Source organism: Pithys albifrons, chromosome 15 (assembly GCF_047495875.1).
Source record: "Pithys albifrons albifrons isolate INPA30051 chromosome 15, PitAlb_v1, whole genome shotgun sequence".
NCBI lineage: Eukaryota > Metazoa > Chordata > Aves > Passeriformes > Thamnophilidae > Pithys > Pithys albifrons.
The window spans coordinates 384,045-406,691 of NC_092472.1; the positions used below are offsets into that span (position 1 = coordinate 384,045).

Genomic DNA, 22,647 nt, shown 5'->3' on the forward strand with positions numbered 1-22,647 from the left:
CTGGCTGGGTCTGATCCCTTGTCCATCCTGAAGGTGCTGTGTGATTGCACTCAGGATGATCTGCTCCATAACCCTGCCAGGCACAGAGGTCAGGCTGACAGGCCTGGAGTTGCCAGGGTCAGCCTTGCAGCCCTTTTTGTGGATTGGGGTGACATTTGCCAACTTCCAATCATCTGGGACCTCCCCAGAGAGCCAGGACTGTTAGAAGATGATGGAGAGTGGCTTGGCAAGCTCTTCTGCCAGCTCCCTCATCACCCTGGGATGGATCCCTTCTGGTCCCATAGACTTGTGGGGTTTCAGCTGGCTCAGTAAGTCCCTCCTGGAATACAGGGGGGCTGTTCAGCTCCCTCTGTCTACCAGCTCCAGAGGCCAGTTGTCCTGAGGGCCACCTGTCTTACTGGTAAAAACTGAGGCAAAGTAGGTGTTAAGTATCTCAGCCTTCTCCTCATCAATGTTAATTATGTTCCCCAAGTCCAGCAAAGAATGGATGTTTTCCTTGCCCCTCCATTTATTATTAATGTATTTATAGAAGTGCTTTTTGTTATCCCTAACAGAAGAAGCCAAGTTGACTTCAAATAGCACTTTTGTCTAATTTTTTTTCTACGTGACCCAACTATGTTCCTAAACTCTTCATGAGTAGCCAGCCCTTTCTTCAAGTCGGTAAGCTCTCCTTTTTTCCCTGATTTCCTTCAGAATCTCCCAGTTCAACCACACTGGTCGTCTCCCCTGCCGGCTTGCCTTTTGGCACACTGGGACAGCCTGCTCCTGTGCACTTAAGACTTTCTTCATGGAGTACGTCCACCCCCACAGGGCACCATCTATGAGGGTTGGTTTCTTGTAGCCTTGTTATGCTGTGTGCTGAAGGAATCTGCAACTATATGGAACTTCTCCTGGTCCTGGATTATCAGCCCATTAACCCGGGAGAAGTGTGTGCTCTCTGCTCACCCCGACCATGTGGTCTCTGAGAGCCCCCCAGGAAGCCCACACAAGGACCACCAGCAAAGGCAGGAACAAAGAGCAAGTTTAATCAGGGGTACAGGGTTATATGGACTTTGGAGGAATACAAATTCACCAAAAAGGGACAAGGGGGGGGAGTCTGAATTTGTGCCAATAGGAGTAAGGGGATTTACATTCAATGGGAGAGGGTTTCAGGTAATATGAGGTCACTGTCCTTCTCCCAGCCCCTTGGCCTGGCAGGGGGTTATGGGAAGAAGAAGCAATGACAATGCAGTTTTTACATTCAGTATACTCGAACCACATTAAAAACATCAGTTGCTAAAGCATTCTCAGTGGCTGGTGTGTTTTCTTCATCAGCCCATTTCTGACATGACATTCTCCAAGCCATGTATTGAGAATGCATTGCTACATCCCTCCTGTACTCCCTCGTTTTCAAGGGTTGTTTTCCAGGGTATGCTCTGAACTAGTCTTCTTAGTAGGCCGAATCCACCCTCTGGAAGTCCAGCATAGAGGTTTTATTGATGGCCCTCCTTACACCCTTGAGTATTGAAAACTCTTATTATTTCATGGTCATTTCACTGTGCCCCAGACAGGCTCCGACCACTACATCTCCTACCAGCCCCTCTCTGTTTGTAAACAGCAGGTCTAGTGGGGCCCCACATCTGGTAGGTTCATTTATCAGCTGAAGCAGGAAATTATCCTCTATACATTCTATAATCTCCTGGCTGCCTCTTCTTTGCCGTGTTGAGCTCCCAGCAGGTATCTGGCAGGTTAAAGTCACCCACAAGAACAAGAGCAGGAGATTTTGAGACATCTGCCAGCTGCGTGTAGAATAATTCATCTCCTTCATCATCCTGGTTGGGTGGCCTATAACAGACTCTCACGAGGATGTCAGCCTTGTTGGCCCTTCCCCTGATTCTGGTCCACAGGAACTCAACCTTATCATTACTGATCTCGAGTTCCACAGACTCAAGACTCTCTAACATACAGAGCCACCCCTCCACCTCTCCTACCCTGCCTGTCCTTTCTGAAGAGCTTGTAGCCACTCATAGCAGCACTCCAGCCATGTGAGTCACCCCAACACATTTCCATGATGGCAACTCCATCAGAGCTTTCCTGCTGCACTATGGCTTCCAGTTCCTCTTGTTTGTTACCCATACTGTGTACATTGGTGTACATGCACTTCAGCTGGGCTGCTGATTTCACTCTCAACTCAGGCTCTCCACCCTTAGACTTATCTCTGGAGAGCCCAGTTTCAGTCCCTTCCCCCTTCAAACCTCGTTTAAAGCCCTCCTAATCAGCCCTGCCAACTTATGGGCTGCAGTCCTTTTGCCCTTCCTAGATAAATGAAGCCTGTCTGATTTGAGGAGACTGGGTATCATGCAGTTTGACCAATGGTCAAAAACCCCAAAATGTCAACAGTGGCATGAATCCTTGAGCCACCTATTGATCAGATGGGTTTCCCTACTTCCTTCCTCACTGATCTCCTCATTCATCCTGCCTAGCACAGGAACTGAAGCAAATACCACCTGTGCTCCTGTCCCATGAACTGATCGACCCAGTACCTTGAAATCCTTTTTAATTACCCTGGTACTCCTTCCATTAATGTCATCACTCCCAGCCTGGACTACCAACAGTGGATAATAATCTGAGGGCTGAATTAGCTCAAAAAGTCTCCTACCAATATCCTTCACTCTAATCCTGGGAAGGCAGCAAACCTCCTGTGGGATGGGCCTGGTTGGCACACAGGGCCCTCAGTTCCCCTCAAAGGGGAATCACTGAGTACAACTACCCTTCTTTTTTTTCTTATGGCTGTAGCTGTAATCTGTTTGGTAGATGAGGTGCAACCAGGAGACCCTCCAGACAGATCTTTCTCTTGACTATCCTCTGCCTGGCTCTCTGGGTCTAGGGTCTCGTATCTGTTCTTTAAGGGCACCCAGGGAGGTGATGGGGGTCTAGCGGGGGGTCTTTTACGTCTCCAATCAGGGACTTGTTTCCATTCCCCCCCATCCACTCGGTTTGCTCCATGTGCCTGATGGCAGGAGGGGCAGGGCTTCACCACTCCTGCTGGACTTCCTTAGGGGTCCAAAGGGTGTGACTCACCGGTCAATTTCCCGTTCACTTTCCTCAGTGCTTCTCAGCTTCTCTGCCTCTCCCTTGAGTTCTGCCACCAGGCACAGCAGATCGTTCCCTCGCTCGCATTGCACGCAGGTGCCTCTCACACTGTCCTCTGGTACTAATGCCAGGCTCAAACAGTCTGTGGGGCCACAGACCTGAATGACTGGGTCTTTCTTGGAGGGTTCTGTCTGTGTTAACACAGTGCTAGTGGCAACAGCAGCCACAGCTTTCATTTTTTTGGAAACCATTACTGGCTCTAGTTGGGTTGCAGCAGGAGGAGAGGGGAACCAGAAAAGCTCACCTGACAGAGCTGGGAGGTGCCTGTGCCCTCCTGCTTGCCCTGCCTGTGCAAACTGCCATGCCACACCCTCACTGACGTGCCATGCCCGTTTGCCCACTCCTGTTCCCTACTCTCTGGGTTGCTCATGCTCCCTGGAGAAGTTTCCAAAGCCTTAGCACGTGCTAAGGAGCCTGTCCCAACCCTCACTCACCTTGACGAGCAGCCAAGCCTGGGCAGAAATCCTGGTTTGAGGGAAAAACAAGGTGAGTGTGTTGGGTTAGGGGTTTCTCCTGCCCAAGTCCATCTCTAGAAGTCACCAGGCAACTTGTGTCTGTAAAAAGATCCAAAACACCACGATTCAACCTAGAAAAACCTAAACCACCAAGATTCAGCCAAAACCCCCTCAGAAATGTGAGAAATAAAAAGAGAGGGTTTGTTGTGGGAGGTGTGGAAGGAAGGGGTTTTGGTTGATTTGAACAGTTGAATTAAAAGGTTCTGTGTTAATTGCTTTTTGGAAAAGCAGAATGGCCCTTTAAGGGGGGGATTTCTCCACATGCAGGTCAGACAGGCGGATTTGGTGGGCAGTCTGTGAGGCAGCAGCCTCAGCAAGGGGGGCTGTTGTCAGGGCAGTCTGTGAGGCAGCAGCCTCAGCAAGGGGGGCTGTTGTCAGGGCAGTCTGTGAGGCAGCAGCCTCAGCAAAGGGGGGCTGTTGTCAGGGCAGTCTGTGAGGCAGCAGCCTCAGCAAGGGGGGCTGTTGTCAGGGCAGTCTGTGAGGCAGCAGCCTCAGCAAGGGGGGCTGTTGTCAGGGCAGTCTGTGAGGCAGCAGCCTCAGCAAGGGGGGCTGTTGTCAGGGCAGTCTGTGAGGCAGCAGCCTCAGCAAGGGGGGCTGTTGTCAGGGCAGTCTGTGAGGCAGCAGCCTCAGCAAGGGGGGCTGTTGTCAGGGCAGTCTGTGAGGCAGCAGCCTCAGTAAGGGGGGCTGTTGTCAGGGCAGTCTGTGAGGCAGCAGCCTCAGCAAGGGGGGCTGTTGTCAGGGCAGTCTGTGAGGCAGCAGCCTCAGCAAGGGGGGCTGTTGTCAGGGCAGTCTGTGAGGCAGCAGCCTCAGCAAGGGGGGCTGTTGTCAGGGCAGTCTGTGAGGCAGCAGCCTCAGCAAGGGGGGGCTGTTGTCAGGGCAGTCTGTGAGGCAGCAGACTCAGCAAGGGGGGCTGTTGTCAGGGCAGTCTGTGAGGCAGCAGCCTCAGCAAAGGGGGGCTGTTGTCAGGGCAGTCTGTGAGGCAGCAGCCTCAGCAAGGGGGGCTGTTGTCAGGGCAGTCTGTGAGGCAGCAGCCTCAGCAAGGGGGGCTGTTGTCAGGGCAGTCTGTGAGGCAGCAGCCTCAGCAACGGGGCTGTTGTCAGGGCCTGCGGACGGTGGTAGGGCCTGATAGGGTGACTGGATGGGCCAATCAGCGTTGATGATGCAGCAAGAAACTGCCCAAAGAAGGCAGTGAAGAAGTGAAGTGATGGAGTAACCTCGAACCAGCGTGCACAGGACCATACATGGACTAGGGAGGGATGGACTCCTGGAGGGGAGGGAAGAGGGCGTGGCATGAAGGAAATAAATGAGGGTGACCTCCCCCTCCCCGGGGTGCTCCCCGGCGACTTCGCTGTGGCGAGGCACCCTGTGTGTGCAGTTTGGCCATTAAACCCTATTTTGCTTTGCTCCTTCAACTCATCTCTCTAAAAATTTTTCGAGCCGAGACTTTTCTCACAAGAAATATCGAGCTGAAGCCCCCCAAATCTCCAAAAGGTCAAGATTCAACAAAAAAATACTCCAGAATGTGAAGATTCAGCCCAAAAAACCCTCCCAGGATTTCCCTCTCACAGAAACCTCTCTGGTCTCTCCACTCTGGGGTTTTGGGGGTCTCCCCTCTCCAGGCTGCTGGGGGTGCCGCTTTGAGATGCCAATGTTTTGGGGTCCCAGGTGTCCCTCCTCCCCGACTCTCCTTCAGGTTCTCCACTTCATTGTTCCGAGGATCCCAGTGTTCCCTTTATCCAGGCTTCCCCTTCTCTGGGCCTGCTGTTCAAGGGCCTGGAGGGTCCTGGGGCTCTTCCCTCCTTGTTTTCTGCACACACACACACACACACACACACACCCCTGCCCTCCCAAGGTGTCCCCAAACCTGGTGTGTCCCACCCGCTAGTCCCGGGCTGGCGATGGAGCTGGCGCTGCCTGACCCGGGAAGACCAACCCCCACCTGGAGGGGACCCATGTCTCCCCACCCCTCTCCCACCCCCCACAGCCCCACAGGGATCCCCTAAAAAAAAACGTCCTGGGGACCCACAAGGGCATATCCCTGGCGAAGGGCCTGCTGTTCCCGAGGGAACAAAGCACCCCGAAGTGTGGTTCGCACATGAGGCTGCCCCAGGGCACAAGTGATTGGAGAGACTTAGCCTTATTGATGGATGATGTTATTAATTGATACATCTACCACAGAATTTGCTTAATAGTCATTATAAAAATCACTTTATATAAAGTAGCTTAGCATATGGCAAAAATCATAAGGTACAGATGTGTAGGACCTGTCCTTGAAACTTCTATACTAAGGGGCTTTAGGGACTTCTTATGCTAACTAAAATAGACTGGACACCATATGTAACAAAGATAAATCAGAAAATATGTCAAAAGAACAGGATAATTAGAGGAACTGACCAATTATACCAGTTACAGTTGCCAAAAGATCCGGTTTGGAGCAGTTTTGAGCCAAAGGTAGAAAGTTCACATGAGGAAGACTTCAAACTTCATCCCCAAAGACAACCAGAAGACCCTCGCCCCCAATTACCGGGGGGAAAAGCGCAGGCGCAAGGAGGAGGCACACAGGGCGGAGAAGATAAAAATCAGTTCTTAGAACTCCTTATAATAACCCTGCCTTTTCTAAGAAAATTGTGTTTATGCATGAAGAAATAACGAATATGTATAACTTACTTGCATATAAACAAGTTGTTAACTCGACCAAGTGTGCATGTTTTTGGAGGAGCTATTCCCCACACACCTGGGCCTTGAATAAATGTACCTCTCTATAACCTTATCGGATATAGAGCCTTTTCTCCACAAATCACAAGGACAGGGAGTGACTCGGGCCCCTGAGACGTGGGCGGATCTTTCTTCAGCCACACAGCCATTTAGAACCACCAGCACGGCCCTGACTGGGGGGCGGCACAGGGGGCTGGGGGCTCCTTCCTCTCCGAGCTCCCCCCTCTCCGGGTTCTCGGGGGTCCCCCGTCTCCGGGACCCCCATTTCAGGCTTGCAGGGCAGAGCAGGGTGACAGCCGAGCTGGGGGACCCCTGGCAGCCTGGAGAGGGCTCAGGAGAGCGACCACCCATGGAACCCCCAAGACGAGTTGGGGAGAAGGAACCTCTGGGATGCCTGAAGCCCCGGTATTCCTAAGTGGGACCCTGGAGAGGGGAGAATCCTAGAATTCCAAAGTGGAGAGACCGCAGAGGGGGACCTCTGGGATTTCTGGGACCCCCTGCAGTGGGGAGAGGACGGGGACCTCAGAGCAGGGGGACCCCCAAAACATGCAGGACCCCCAGAACCTCAAAGTGAAAAGATCAGAGAAGGGGAAATCCTGAGTGAGTTTTTTTTTTGCTAAATCTTCATATTTTTGAGTGGGTTTTGACTAAATCTTGAGTTTTGCAGGGAGGGTATAATCTTGATGTTTGTGAGGATCTTTTGCCTGAAACTCAGTGTTCTGGAGCTTTTTATGGACACAAGATGCCTTGGGACTTGTAGAGATGGGGAGCAGAGAGGGGCAATAACAGAGCTGAGAGACCCGGGGGTCTCCCTGGCAGCCTGGAGAGGGGGAAGTGTGACAAAGGGGGAGCCCCAGGACCCTGAAATGGGGGCCCAGAGAAGGAGGAGCCTGGACAGAGGGACCCCCGGGAGCCCTGAGACAACAAAGTGTAGAACCCAGAGAGCGGGATCTCTGGGAACCTGGCACTGTGCAGCACAGTCAGGGCAGAAGAAACCCAACACCCTCAGTATCCCTAAGCAGGACCCCCATCCTGGACAGGGAAGACCCCCAGAACCCCAGATGGGAGAGATGAGAGAGGAAGAGCTTCTAGGAGTGTTTTTCTGGGCTCAATCATCATAGTTTTGACTCCTTTTTTGCTGAGTCTTGATATTTTGAAGTTTACAGTGATTTGTACTACCCTTGTAAGGAAAAAAAATTCAAAAAAGCAGAACAAGAAACAACTGACACAGAGTAGAAGTATCTGTGGATGCTGTTGTCTAGTCCTTGGGAACTCCAAAGGGCTTCTATATTTACTGAAACTATATAAAGCTCCCACATCAATGTCCAGCAGGTGTTCTTGCCATCACCACTGTAGATAAAATTATTGCCAGCCCCTGCACCTGGTACTTCTCCCACAGGCAAAGATTCTCCAGGTGAGAACCCCCTGCCTGTGTTTGCAAAGGGAACACCCAAAAGGATGTTTTTTTCCTGCCCAAATGCTTGAATTTTTAATCGGGTTTCATTCTGCAGTGTTTTGTTCCTGTCCCCAGCCCCCAAATTCCTCCTCCTTCAGGCTGCAGCTTGGGGCATTTTGGGGTGAAAACCAAGTGTAGGGGGGAAAGAGGTGGGAAAAGGGGATGGAGGTACAGAAATCTCTCCTTCAGAACTTTTCCCCTCCTTTCCTCTCTCCCAGAGGTCTTGACTCCCACCTGCCCACAGGCCTGTTTTGGATCAAAGCTCCAGTGAATTTCTCTGGGTGGGGGGACGGCAGCTCCTAAACCCCCTTCACCCACCGGCCCCCAGTGGGTCAGGGGGGATGGAGCCCACCAGCCTTCCCACACAGAACCATTTCCCAGCCCTGGGCAGGGACTCTGCTCCAGGGAAAGGCTCCTTCTCTCTCCTAGAACAAGAGGTTAAATAAAACCAGCCCCAAAGCAGCCCCAGCTGTGGGTGCTGAGCAGCAGCTGCAGCTCCAAAACTGTTTCCAGGCTGGGAAGCAGGAGGGGGATGCAGATTTTGACTCTGCCCTCTCCTGCCCCTTCCTCTGCACTAAGTGGAGGGCAGAGATGGTGCTGGGCCCGGGGGTCTGTCCCTGCAGCAGGGTGGGGACACCCCGGTGTGGTACTGAATTAGCCGCCCCACAGGACGGGCGGGTGGGGATGGAATGAAATACGGATTGCAGAGGAGAATACAATAAAAGAGCCGCACTGGGGGGTCTGCACCGCCCCCGTCTGAAAGAGCTGCACCGAGGGATGGGCGGTGAAAGAGAAAAGAGACCAAAAACCCCCAGTTTTCTGAAATTTCTATTTCTGCTCTGCAAAATGTTATTTGCACAGCAAGGCCATGAACAGCATGAAGTGCTGGAGCCACTTTGTCCAGGTACAAATTGTCCAGAGACCAGTGTACCATGTCAGGAGCCATACACTAAACTAAGCCAGACATTTCAATAGGATAAAATGGTAAAGAGCCAAGATTTTGCAGTTAGAGCCAAGGTTTTGCAAGTTTTACAGGTCATGTCATTGAACAAAGAAAAGGCAAAAGTCCAGCAGTGATGAAGACGCTTCAAGACCACCCTGAGGGATGAAGTCAGGAGACCACTACCCAAATTCGAAGCCAAAAAGAAAGCTCTGCCCAAGATTCCTCCCAGTCATTAATACGGAAATTAGAAGGTGTTAACTATGGACTTAAGACTATAAAATAGCTTATTTTCCACAAACAAGTTAGGCAAGTTTTTGTCCAGTATGAACTGGCTTGCCTCCAACATTGTCAATAAATACCTTTGCTGCTGTTAGAATGAAAAATCTTCTCTTAGCAGTTATTTTTGTGACGTTTTCGCTTATCAGATTTGGCAAACCCAGCGGGACGTTTCCACCTGGCTGCACAATCCGTCAGAGATTGGGGACCCACTGGGCGCCCCTAGGTGAGTTTTACCTAGAGGGGCTCCCCCTTCTTCGGTGGCTTTTACAGGGGTGGAAAAGAACTCGCTGCATTTTTAACAAAAAGTATTTATGTTTTCCTGTCCTGTTCCAGAAAAATGAATGCAAGAGACGTCTTGCGCAGAAGAGAAGGGGGTAGCGAGACGCCCTCCCCAGAGTTCATCTTCCTGCCTGAACCTGTGCCTGTATCTGTACCTGCATAGGATCCTGTTAATCCTCTGAAAGAGAACGGGCTGTGTCCCTGGTATTAAATTCCTCCAGAAGCAGTAGGCAATGCCCCCTTTAAAGGGAATTATTCCCTGTACAGAGCTTTCTGTACCTGTAATTCCGTAATCCTGTGTTTTTCTGTCTTTTCTGTATTAGAAATACTACTCTGTGCTTTAAGTGTTAAAATCCTACAGACACAGTTGGCAGTTCTGTGTGCTCTTAACAGCATTGGTTTTCTTTCTGTGCAAATTGTGGCCTTGTCCTGTCTGCTGTTGTCCAAGTTCTCATCTGTGTCTGAGCTGTTTGCCCAGGTTTTAAGTGTGTCTGAGCCAAGCCTTTGTGTGTACCAGTTCTCGTGTGCATTTTTGTTTTGAATAATTTGTGTGATTAGTGAATGACACACAGGTCTCATTGTGTGTCTGAGCTGTCCTGTATACTGTGAAAAATTATGTTGAGGTGTTAAAGTGATTTAGAGTATACGTGTGATCAGTGAATGAATAAGACGTGGCCAGCCATGAGACGAGTGTGGAGTCTGTGCATGTACTTTGTATGCTTCAGAATTAAGCACTGATGTGCATTTTAAGAGCTGTGTGTGTAATTCTGGTTTTAGAAAAATTACTATGTTCGAAATAAGTTTTTGTTTATGACCCCTCTGACAATGTGGGCTATTGTGCTGTAGATGAGTGGTACCTCTGACAGATTGCCTATAAAATACCCCACTGGATAAAAGCTAAAATTAAGATCTGTGTGTGTAGTTACTGTCTTCTGTGCTGTTGTTCTGTTTTCAGAAAAGTTGAAAGTTTTGAGTCTATGTCTTATTTTTAAAGAAAAGTTAAGAGTTTCGTGTGAAGTTATTGTTTTGTGTTGTTTTATTTGTTTTCAGAAAAGTCACTGAATACCTAAAACATCTGAGATCATTTTGTTGAAGGCACTACCCTGCCAAAATGTGGCAGTGCTGAAAAATTAACTATAAGCATGCCACACTGAATAAAACCTAAAATTAGAATTTGTTTGTTTTGCAATTAATACATGTAAGGGTTTTATGCAATAGATTGGTGGTATTTAAAATTTTAGTAGTAACTCCAATATAAAAATACAAACATTAGAAAAAATCTGTTGCTGCTTGACACTGGAACTACAGTCTTTGTTAAAAGCAGTAAATTTGTTCAAGTCACAGGTGTGCTACTGGTCAACCAGAGAAAACTTTCTTTTAAAATCCCCTAAGTGAACAAATTGAGTACATCAGTTTGTATGTTTACCAAATTTATACAGACCCTTATTGGGCAAAGATATGTTAAAAATCTAGGAGCTGTAATCTAATTTAAACAAAGTAAAACTGAATTCAAGAAAAAAAACAGTTGATAACAGCTTTAAGTTTAGCTATAAACTGTGTAAAACCAAACCAGAATAATCAAAATATTAATCAAATTTAGATTAAGTGTATCCTGAGTCTGAGCTTCTAACACACCAAGTAAGTCAAAATGGGCAAGCCCCATCTAAATAAAAGTACAACCAGAAACAAAACCAGTAATTGAAAACAAAAAGTATTAAATTTAAAAAATGTTCTTTTCTGTCTTTCCTTAGCAAAAAGTCAGAAAGTATTTGCATTTAATAAAAAAGTTTAATATATTTGCTAAAAAGAAAAAACACCAGACAAACACACCGCTCACTTGAACAATGTTACCTCAAAGATTTTAAAATGTAAACCAATAGCAGTTGCCACCAGGAGAAATCTGCGTCTGCAATTTTTGTGTAACTTATTAATAACCACTGAAAAGCAGGAAGAGTTTATTCTGTGGACTGCAAGTTTGCTAAGTAAGTATTAAGTCTCTCAACAGGAAAAAGCAGCTGGTACAGAAGCAAGTGTTACACCTGAGATACAGAGTTTGTTGAAGACAACGCTCCCCAAAAACAGCAAAAGAAGAAGCCACTGCCAGACACCTGAACCACGAACAGTGAGAGATCTCTGAGCCTTTCTGGCCATGACAGGTCGGTGTGCCAGCAGTGCTGGAGCAGAAGGGTAACCCCTGACTGTCACTCTCTCAGTTCCTGAAATACCAAGCTATCCTGGCTAATTGCAAAACTGCTGTATAACCTACTAAAAGCTGCTAAAGACAACATGACCTGGACCCTGCAGCAAATGAGGCCTTTGAGCAGCTAAAGCCAGAACTCCCGAGGGCTCCGGCATTGGGATTGCCTGACGTGAGGAAGCCCCTTTGGGCTGTTTCTGCATGAGCAGCAAGGAAAGTCCTGGAGGTCCTGGCACAGCAGCTGGAGCCAGACAAAGAGCCAGGAGCCACTTCTCTGAGCAATTAGACAAAGGGAGCAAAAGTTGGGTCAGCTGCCTCAAAGCAAAGAGCAGCAGTGATCATAACACAGACAAAGCCAGGAAATTTCAGACGTATTCAAGTAACTCACATTGTCAACCAGCTCCATTCCTAGAAGGTGAACCCAGAGCTGAACCTTTTGTACCTGACAGCCTGGAGACCACGGAAGAAGTTTATTCCAGCCCTCCAGACCTTTAAGAAGAACCACTCCTGGAAGCAGAAGATTGGTTTTCTGCCAGTAGCAGCTTTGTGAAAAAAGGTAATTGAATAAAATCCTCTGCCTGCAGGAACTTCAGCCCAGAAAGAAAGACTGAGAGCACCTGAGCTCTGGAATTGGCAGAATCAACATCTGGACTGACTTTAAATATGTCTGTGGCATCGTCCATGATCACAGAGCATTAAAAAAAAATGAAAGAAAAAGGACTTTTAACTGCACAAAGAAAATATATTGAAGAAATTCTGCAATTGTTAGAAGCACTACAACTCCCATCAGAAGTGGGCATTATGTACTGGAAAAAGCCACCAGAGAGGTAACAGTGTTCAAAAAGTAACATAAAAACTAAGGCAAAACAAGCTGCTGAAAATGTAAAAGGCAAATAGCAGCCCTGGTATCAGAAAAAATAAAAACTAACAGTCAAATAGTGCATCAAAAGTCAGGTAACAAATAAATATATGAAAAATTATAATAACAAAAAGTTAGATACTACCTGAAAAATTAGTTTAGCATTTTGTAAAACTGAGCAATAAACAAAAAACACCTTTCAAGTGAAATTTAGCAAACTGACTTTTTAGATCTTAAGAAAAAGGGGAGTAGTTTCTGTTATCTTTCAGTTTTCACAGATGTCTTTCCTGAGAGACCAGAAACATTCCCATGCAAAACTAACAAATCAAGAAAAGTTCTTAAAATTCTGTTAAATAAAATAACATTGTCTGATGGCAAACTCTATTTATGTACCTTTAGTGATTGTGTATGTTAAGAATTTCTCAGGAGACCCTCTACAAGAAAATGAAATGGACTGTTTCAAATGTTGCTAACCCTGTTCCCAGCAGTCTGGATAAAAGAAAAGCCCACCTTGAAAACTCCTGAGAAAAAAACAGACCTCAGAACCTGTGAGACCAACAACCCTCAAATTTCACTTGACACAAGTTGTTGAACTTTTAATAACTATAATGATTTTAACACAAACATTTATTTTAAAATAGCCACAGTTTCAAGCCTTTATTAAATATTTTAGCAGTGTAGGTATCAGTGTATGCATTTTATGTGAACAATAGCTGTGTATATGTTAAAGTTTTCTTTAATTATATGTTGTATCATGAGGTACCTGAATTGCAGAACTAGCATAGATATTAACCTGTTTAAAGAAATGTTAAGACACTTAAAAAAAACCTCAGCACATGCTATAGGAAATTAAACATGATACTGAAAGCATTAAAACTGTCTTAACCAAAGTTAAACAACTAAAGACCCACCACTAGTAAGACATTTTTATAAGCTATTTGCTGACCACCTCACAAGTCTTCAAAGTCCCTGGTACACCCAAACAAAATTACAGCAGCAGCAATAATCATGCTGGCCCTGCTCAACGTGTAACCATAGCACAAAGTAAGCATTAAAGCCAAAAAAAAAGTAATATTTACAGTAGTACATGCATATCAAAACCCAATAGTACTGAACAAAAGACTTTGTATACTTTGAAACACAGGGGGACTGAAAGAGAAAAGAGACCAAAAACCCCCAGTTTTCTGAAATTTCTATTTCTGCTCTGCAAAATGTTGTTTGCACAGCAAGGCCATGAACAGCATGAAGTGCTGGAGCCACTCTGTCCAGGTACAAACTGTCCAGAGACCAGTGTACCATGTCAGGAGCCATACACTAAACTAAGCCAGACATTTCAATAGGATAAAATGGTAAAGAGCCAAGATTTTGCAGTTAGAGCCAAGGTTTTGCAAGTTTTACAGGTCATGTCATTGAACAAAGAAAAGGCAAAAGTCCAGCAGTGATGAAGACGCTTCAAGACCACCCTGAGGGATGAAGTCAGGAGACCACTACCCAAATTCGAAGCCAAAAAGAAAGCTCTGCCCAAGATTCCTCCCAGTCATTAATACGGAAATTAGAAGGTGTTAACTATGGACTTAAGACTATAAAATAGCTTATTTTCCACAAACAAGTTAGGCAAGTTTTTGTCCAGTATGAACTGGCTTGCCTCCAACATTGTCAATAAATACCTTTGCTGCTGTTAGAATGAAAAATCTTCTCTTAGCAGTTATTTTTGTGACGTTTTCGCTTATCAGGCGGGTAATGGAATAAACTACAAAGAGAGTAAAATAAATAAAATAAAAAGCTGCCCCGAGTGTTCCCTGTCCCTCATGCCACTGAAAAGCTGCCCCGAGGGACGGGCACTGTTGGGTGTCCCCAGAAGGGCTGCGCCGAGGCGGGTGGGAGGTGTGAAGAGAATAAAATAGAGAGAAAAGGATGAAGAACAATCCAAGAGCCGCCCCGCGGGACTGAGTGGTGGTAGCCGGAGCTGGGGAAGCGGCTCCAGCGGCAGAGACCAGCAGGGTGTTCCCACCCCGGTCCTCCTGCACGGTCCTGGCCCCGCCTGTCCCGCTGCCGCCCAGAAACGCCGGGAAATCGCCCCGATGGATAAAGAACCTTTTCATCACGTTTTCATTCCGTGACCTTCCGGCTGAGCAGAGGCATCTCAGTGCTACCAGCCCGGGCAGGGATTGGAGCAGCAGGGAAACTGCTGGAGGGGAATTTGGGTCTCCCAGGTGAGACCTCTGCCCCGTCATTCCTCTGCGGGGTATTTCAGGATTTGCAAACCCGTTTCCCAGGCGGGTCAGGACCAGTTTGGGGCTGAGGATGAGCCCCCGAGCAGGGGAAGCAGCCGTCTGTGCCTCGGGCCGGGGGTCGATAGAGCCGTGACAGTAATAAAAGCCTTTAAAGGAGTTTGCTTTACTGAGAAAACACAGCAAGAGGAGAAACGGTTCCTCATATGTAATTATAAAAACATAATTTTGTCCTTCCCATTAATTTGAATACTGTACATGACAGACATACTATCCTATACACAGTTCAAGTGAAAGCAGCTTCCATGAGGGATCCTCCCTGCACACCTGAGACCATCTGCACATGGAGTGCTGGAAGCACCTGGGCCCTGCTAGAGTGTGAGGGGTCTGGAGTGGTGTTTGTCTTTTGGGGTTTGTTTCTTGGATAACTGGTTTGGGATAATTTATTGCTGCTGTTTTGAATTTTAAGTTTGGGGGAACAGGTTGGGGTTTCATGTGATTCTTTTGGGGGGTTTGGGGAGGTTGGGAGGGAAATATACTTTAAAAAATTCCAAACCCACCATTTTCCCAGCTTCCCTCCCCACCATTTTTCACTGGCTTCCAACAGGAAGGAAATCACTTTGCTGACATTCATTCAACACACAGGTGTCATGTCTGTACTTGTCTGACTTACAGGCAAAATCTGCTTCCAAGCAAGCCCAGAAAATGAGCAGAATGTGGCATGAAAGTGCAAATGCACAGAATCCCAGAACAGTTCAGGCTGGAAAAGACCTTTAAAGGCCACCCAGTCCCAACCCCTGCAACGAGCAGGGCTCAGCTCAATCACATTGCTCAGAGTCCAATTGTGTGAAACTGCTCTCCAGGTCCCTGTGGATTCCCTCCCTTCCCTCTGGCGTGTCAAGCCCAGCCCAGCTCTCACCTCAGTCCTCTGGAACAATTCCCTGCCTTCTGCTCTCCCCAAGCTAGTTCTCTTTTTCCTGCTTCCCTTCCCAAAGCTCTGGGAAACAGAGCACGTGGCCACGGGGGCAGCTGCAGATCCAGCTGTGCTTGGAGTGCCCAGGTCGAGCTGATATTCCCTGGGGTCAGGCACACCCGGGGCCCTGCCCTGCACCTCAAACCTGCAATGCCGAGCGGGCTGCAGTAAGAAAGGGAGGAGAAGAAGAAAACTACCCTCAAAAACTTAAAAAAGCTGGGACTTCCACTCTAGGAGAGAAGAGGCAGCATTTGTCTGAGGCTCTCAAATTCTATAGTTGGGGTTGGTGGGCAGTGACCTCAGCCCATCTCAACCCCCAATGGAAAGCCAGGAACTGCCTGGACACAGAGACAGACGGTCCCCATCCCAGAACGGGTGATACCAGATCCCATGAAATCTCTTCCAGGGGGGAGCAGCCCCCCAGGTCCTTTCCAGTCACACCCACAGGGAGCCCTGCCCCTGGTGCTGACCCCCAGTTCCAGCACGGACAGAGGGACCACCCCCTGGCTTTGAAGGCTGTGCCACTGATCCACCACCAGCCCTTTTCCATCTTTTCCAGACCAAGTGATCAGTACCCTTTGCCTTTATAGGGTAGAATGATGTCTGGAAAGCAAAGAAACATCAAGGTTTGGCCAGTCTTGCCTTTCCCACTTCTTCTTTCACACCTGTGTCCACCCCCTACCCAGAGATGGGGCTTTTCCCACGGAGTTGGCTCCAGGCTCCAACACTGGGACCAGTTTGGGGGCAGGCAAGTTTGGGGCTGGGTTTATACTCTTTATTTCCCCACATTTCCCACCCTGGAGCTGGCACAGAGGCGCAAGCCCAGTTCTCACCAGTCCACCGCTGGTGCTTCTGATGGCCAGTGAAGCTTCCAGGACCTTGCACCTTTCCTGGCTCGTGATCCAGTTGACCTCAGCCTCAGAAAAGTAACAGCATTTCCCTTGGAAACCAGGTCAAGTGACTGGGCACACAGAGCAGAATTCCAGCCGAGGGGCATGGGATCTCAAAATGACAACTGAGAGAAAGCTGAGTGAGACACAAAGGCAGCACTAAAAAGCAGGAAAATGGGATTTATTTTTTTTTTTTCTAGAAACTGCAAGGAGGAAACTAGGGATTATGTTCTAGGGGAAAAAGCAATGGTGTGGTGGAGTGAGGAGCAGACACTTGGACCACAGTATAGAGAAAAAAGGGAGTCACCCCCAAAGGAGGCTTTGCTTGGGGAGCATCCCTCAATGCTGGGATAATCGTGGGATGCTCCATCTCCCCAGAATGGAGGTGCCTAGCCCGGATCCTCCCCATGGGGGTGCCTGGGTGGGACTCATCAATCAGTGCCACAACCAGGCTGAAGCTGAGAGTACCCAGGAATACACTCAGAGGGAGGAGAACACGCACCGTGTGGGATGTTTGCCACTCTGACTTGTTTCAGTTGTATCCTGGAGGAGGAAACACCAGGACAAGGCTGGGCTGGGTGCTCTCCCCTCTGCTTTGCCCTCCTGTGCTGGATCCTCAGCCCATCCCGAGCCACATCCAGGACAGGGACCCTCTTGGGTCTCAGGAAGGCAGGAGAGCTGATGGGGATCTATCACAGGCACCAATGTGTGTCTGAGGACCTGGAGATGGATCTTGCGCCTCCAGAGGTGGGCACAGCATGGAATTTAGTGTAGGTGTGCCTGGGCTGCTCCACACCCACCCAAGGCTTCCATCCCCATCCCACTGGTGCTCCACAGAGCTCTTCCCACCCCCCGCCCTCACCCGGAGCGTTGGTTTTCCCAGCATTACCGCATTGGGACTGTTCCTCGGGATCCCTGCAGGTGTTCAACGCTTCCTCTTGGCCTGAACAATGTGTCCCCTGGGTTTCTTTCTCTCCATCGTAGCAGAGAAGCCTCAGAGACCAGACCCGACGTTCCTCGGTCCCTGCGGGTGAATCCTCGGGAGCGCCTGTGCCGAGGGCACGGCCGAGGGTCAGGTGAGCCCGGGGAGGACACGCAGGGCCGAGCGACTCAGGCCCGAGCCCGCCATGGCCGAGCACAGGGCCCGCCCACCCGCCGGCGTGACCAATCAGTCCTCAGGAACGATGAATGACGGACAAAGTAGCCAATGGGCGCTCGGCGATTCCGCAGCCCCGGCACCGCCCCTCGGTCTGGCGGCGCCATCTTGGGCAGCGGAGGGCGGGTCTGTGCACGGTCCTTGGGGCCACGGCGGGGAGCGCCCGCAGCCCCCGCACCTGCTGAAGCCTGCCGGGCGGCCCCGCAAACCGGGGCTGTGTGCTCGGAGCTGCACGAGGCGGATAAGCGATCCCCGCCTCCCCCCCTCCGGTGCCCCCAGAGCGGGGCCGTGGCCCCCCACACCGGGACTTTACCCCCCAACGCCGGGGCTGTGCTCCCCCCCTCAGCGGGGCTGTGTCGCAGACTCCACGGCCCATCGGGCTGAGCGCGGAGCAGGCGCTGAGCTGTGATGGGGCCTCCGGCCCCGCCAGCCAGAGCTCAGACCCAGCGGGGCCAGCGCTGGCAGGGAGGAGTGTCCAGCGGCGCTCGGGGGCTCTCGGCCTCTCTCATCCAGACAGAGAAACTGAGTCCAAACGGCGGCGATTTCCACCACCTGCTGTTTCTCCTCTCTTTTCAATGATGAATCTCACAGCGCTTCCTTTCCCCCCAGAGATCTGCAAAGCAAAGGCCCGGCTGCCCCACGGCCGCGCCCACCGCCTTCCACCCTCCAGCCTCGTCCCTTCTCCTCTGCCCTTGGCTTTGCACCAGTTTCTCGCTCCTCCTCTCCTTGCCTGCTCGGAGGAAGATTTCCCCTCCGGCGCCACCTGCCTCCTCCCACTGTCCTGCTCTGCCCTGTTTGTGTTTCTGTGGCGGCGTTACCGATGGAGCCGATGGAATTATTGAAGAGATTTCTGGGCTGGGCTGGGCTGGCCCTGCCTGGTGCCACCAAAGCTCTCCCTCAATGCCCTCCTCACCCGGGCAGGAGACACAACACAGAAGGAAAGGCTTGAGGGCTGGGATAAGGGCAGGGAGAGTCACTCACTGATGGCTGTTACAGGCACAACAGACACCACTTGGGGAAATTAATTGAATTTGTGACCAATCAAGGCAGAGCAGGGAAATGGGAAATAAATCCTAAAAACCCACCGGGATTCACTTTATCCCTTATTCCCTCCCTCCTTCCCCACAGTGGCACAGGGAGATGGGAATGGGGGTTATGTGGGAATCTCATTCATCCATTCATGTGCATCAATGATTAGATGATGCTGCGTTTGGCTGGTTTTGGAGGACATATAATTTATATACATCCCTCTTTCTGTCCACCTTGGCCAAAATCAGTAAAGATTTGTCCAAAATTTGGTGTTACATGCTGTGTCATGGTTATATTCCCACTGTCTGCAAACCTGATCTTACTGGCTTGTGGCAGTGCTGCATCCCTAGCTGTTGCAGTGTTTATTGATAGCATATTAATAACATATATGCAGAAATAATATAACAAAACAACAAAATTAGGATGCAACAACAAACATAGGAATAATATTTACAGATGTGAAGAGCACTCTGGAGAGCAGAGCCTGGGTTGTCTTCTCTTCCCTCCGCTTAAAGAGACCCAGGGCACTCAACAATTCATAGTTCTTATTAAACCACTTCCTATGTTTCTTAGATCTTGTACTTGCTTGTGAAGATGTTGGTCTTGCTTCACCTTTTCATTCACAGCTGCTTTCGAAGTTGTGATGTTATATTCAAATTGCACTGTCATTTCAATCACATAGGCCTTGTTATCCTTTACAAATATGAGATCCAGTTTGTATAATTCATTTTGTTGTCTTATATGTGAGGCTCCTTTTCCTTAGCAACCTCTGACAACAGTTGTCATATATAATCGTGTCTTTTGATGCTGAAGTCTTGAATGACAGGGCAGTTTCTGATAATGTGAGAGCATGTCTTGTCTTTGGATTGGCAGTGTCTACAGGATTTGATGCAATTTTTCCATCTACCCCTTGCCAGGAATTCTCTTGTGGGGTAGATGTTGGCTCCCAGCTGAAGAGCTGTCAGGAGTTTCCTATGAGGTATGTCTCTGTAATGGTCAGTCCAAAAGTTGCTGATCTTGTCAGCCTCAAAAATATCAACCCCCCGGCCTCGGGACAAAAGTTTAGTCCACTTTTTGAATTCTACCTTTCTCCAGTTGCAAGGTCTCAGGTAACTGGGTTTTTGTGTGTGTACCTCCCATTCTGATGGTTTTTCCTCATCCCATAGTCAGAGGATTCCAGTACTGGTTTGCATTCCCAAATGGACGCCATTCTTCCTCTGGCTTTTATCTGTAGTTCTCATGTGTGTTTTCAATGTGCTCTTCTTTCAAGATTGTCTTGATTGTTTTGTCCAAAGACTGCACAAGTCTATGCAGTTTTTGGGCCTGAGCACTCAGAATCAGTCCTGTTAATTTGGCAATGCACAAACCTCCATCCTTTGTGCTGGAATATAGGATGATGTCACAAGTGCTCGATAGAAGGTACAACCATTCCTTGACAGTTGATCAAATCTGTGTCAAGGGAGTCAAGGAAGGCTGCTTTAATGTCTGTATGGTCTGCCAAAGAGGTTATTTTGGGGATGGAGAATGTTTTTAAAATGTCCACCTTTTGGAATGGCTTCAGCAGTGCTCTATTGAGCCATTGCAAACAATGTCCTAACTGTTCAGATAGTTCTGGTGTAGCTGTGCTGATCCAAGGATCAATTTGAAGGGCCAGGAATTTCTCAGAACTGCCAGGGTCAATCATGTTGAGGGGTGTGCTGTTAACTGCCCATGCCAGGTAGTCATTGATGGATGGCTTGATCTAGAAGACATGAGGGACACTTCTCTCCCTGTGTCCCGAGACCAGTAAGTTTGCATAAGGTCTCTAGGATCTTGATGTTGTTTTTCATTCCTTCCCAGGATCCACTAAGCAATACTAAATCATCAGCAAAAGTCATTGCTGTAACTGTTACTTTCTGGTTGGAATCCTTTTCCACATTCTTCCAGTTTGCACAGCACAGGGTCCAGAGCTAGATGGAATAGGAGTGGTGACATTGGATCACCTTGTTTCACACCAGCCTGCATTTTAATCTGATCAGTCTTTCTGTTCTTTGTACTGATATGGGTGTAGATGTTTTCATACATGTTTCTGATCAGGTTGGTAATGTTTGGATCCACTCCTTTCTGTTGCAGACCCATGAGGATGTGCTGATGGCTCACAGTGTCAAAAGCCTTCACGATGTGAACAAATACCACTCCCAACTCTCTGTGTTCTCTTTTCACATGCTGAATTAACAATTGTAGCAGTTTTACGTTCTCGGAGCAATTTGCTGCTTGTATAAATACCTTGGGTTTGCCTTGGGTTGATTGAGCATAGACCTAAGCCAGCCTTGCAGACAGTATTCTGGAAAACAGTCTTAAAATGATTGATCCAATTGTAATAGGTCTCCAGTTGCTGATGTCCTTCAGGCGTTCAGGTCTGGTCAACTTTAATATTAAAACAGTCCAGCAGCACCTCACCATGTTCTGGATCTTTCCTAAAGTTGAAAATTTCTGCAGTCTGGGAGTACTTGGGGTCCCTTTTGCTAAAGCCCCTCAGTGTAATCCCATCTGGCCCTGGAGCAGAGTTCTTAGGCATCTCCGTTGCGTTCTTGTAAATTTCCTCTGCCGTAGTCATGGTACAGAAGGCATTGTTGTCAGCCTGTCCTTTTGAATGAAATGCCCCATAGATTTGAAATGTTCTGGGTGACTCCCATTTTGATTGGAGTGTAACTCTTGAAGTGGTATCTCACTCTTCATGGGCTCTAAATCCTCTAGGAGGATACTCGCTAATTTCCCTCTGTCCAGACTGAACAATCGCTGGAAGCACAGATACTGTGCTTTTCTAATGGCTCTCTCTTTCATCCAGCTCTTTGATGTTTTCCCATGGTGTGGACCCTGAGTAGTTTGGTGTTTCTGCTTAGTGGCTGGTGTTCTGCCAATCTGGCACATCACACTCAGGCATTCTGAACAGTCTTGAGTTGTTTTATTCACCACTGACAATGGGTCCTGCTGTCCGTCAAGTATCCTTCTGAATGGCCCCTGGTAGGTGTGAATCTTCCGGGATGATATCCAGTCCCTGACAGTTCTGGGATAATGGGCCTTCAGTTGCCCCACCCTCGATGACTCCTCCCCTACAAGCTGTTACCATTCTTCCTCCACCTGTAAATCTAAGTCCTGGTCTTCTCTTTTGTCCTTCACAGGCTCCAGCAACTGCCTTTTATCACTGATCTGTTTTGCAGTTTTGGATGGAATCTGTTCAACAATCAGTTTATTGATGTTCTTTTTGGATTTATAGCTTGTGACGAGTTTTTTTAGCAACTCCTCTTCTTCATCGTTGATCACCTGCAAGTGTGCTCCTCTGACAGACGTCTGTTTGGCGTGGGAGGCAGCAATCCTTTCCATGTTTCTTGTACCAGGGTGTACAAGTCTTCTATGCTGTCCCAGGCTGATTTTTGTCTGGAAACCCCTCCAGCATACTTCACAGGTCCCCTGCCCAGCTGGAGCCACTTCAACAGTTGCTTTACAAAGTGGGAGGTGACAGGTGATACTGTGGTGCTTCTCACTCTCCTTACCACATATGCCACACTGGAACATAATTCTTATTTTCCAATGGACTTCTTTCAGATGTTCAACCAGCCCAGGCACTCTGTCTATCCAGTTCCCACAGCAGGGACAGGATGGATTTCTGTCTGGGACCTTCACCCCTGGTGTCTTTTCTGGTATCTGGTCTCTGCTCTTCTCCCAGAGAGATGCTGATGTTAATGTAGAGCAGTCCTCTTTGTCATCACTTCTCTCTTCAGTTTCAATGGATCTGGTGTTACTTCCTGGGGCTGGTTCTGATAGAGGAGCCTCATATACCTCAGGATACAAGGCCAAGCCCTCCCACTGGATAGGGGGATGATATCACTCCAGTTCATTTCTCAACCTCAATTCTAAAACTCCAATGGCATCAGTTCAGTTTCATCTCCGCTTTGGGAGTGGTTGTAGAATTTCTGACCAGAGTGTGCTCTCAGTCAAATGAACTGGTCTGTG

The 22,647-nt window shown here is 48.5% G+C and overlaps 1 protein-coding gene across 1 annotated transcript in view; it reads right to left on the reverse strand.

Moving 5' to 3' along the window:
* LOC139679145 (zinc finger protein 271-like) overlaps positions 1 to 17,837 on the reverse strand; it is a 41,311-nt gene extending 23,474 nt beyond the window's left edge. The window contains 3 exon segments of the mRNA XM_071570574.1: positions 3,567 to 3,686; positions 16,413 to 16,605; positions 17,359 to 17,837. The gene's annotated coding sequence lies outside the window, so the exon portion shown is untranslated.
* Positions 17,838 to 22,647: the final 4,810 nt, after the last annotated feature.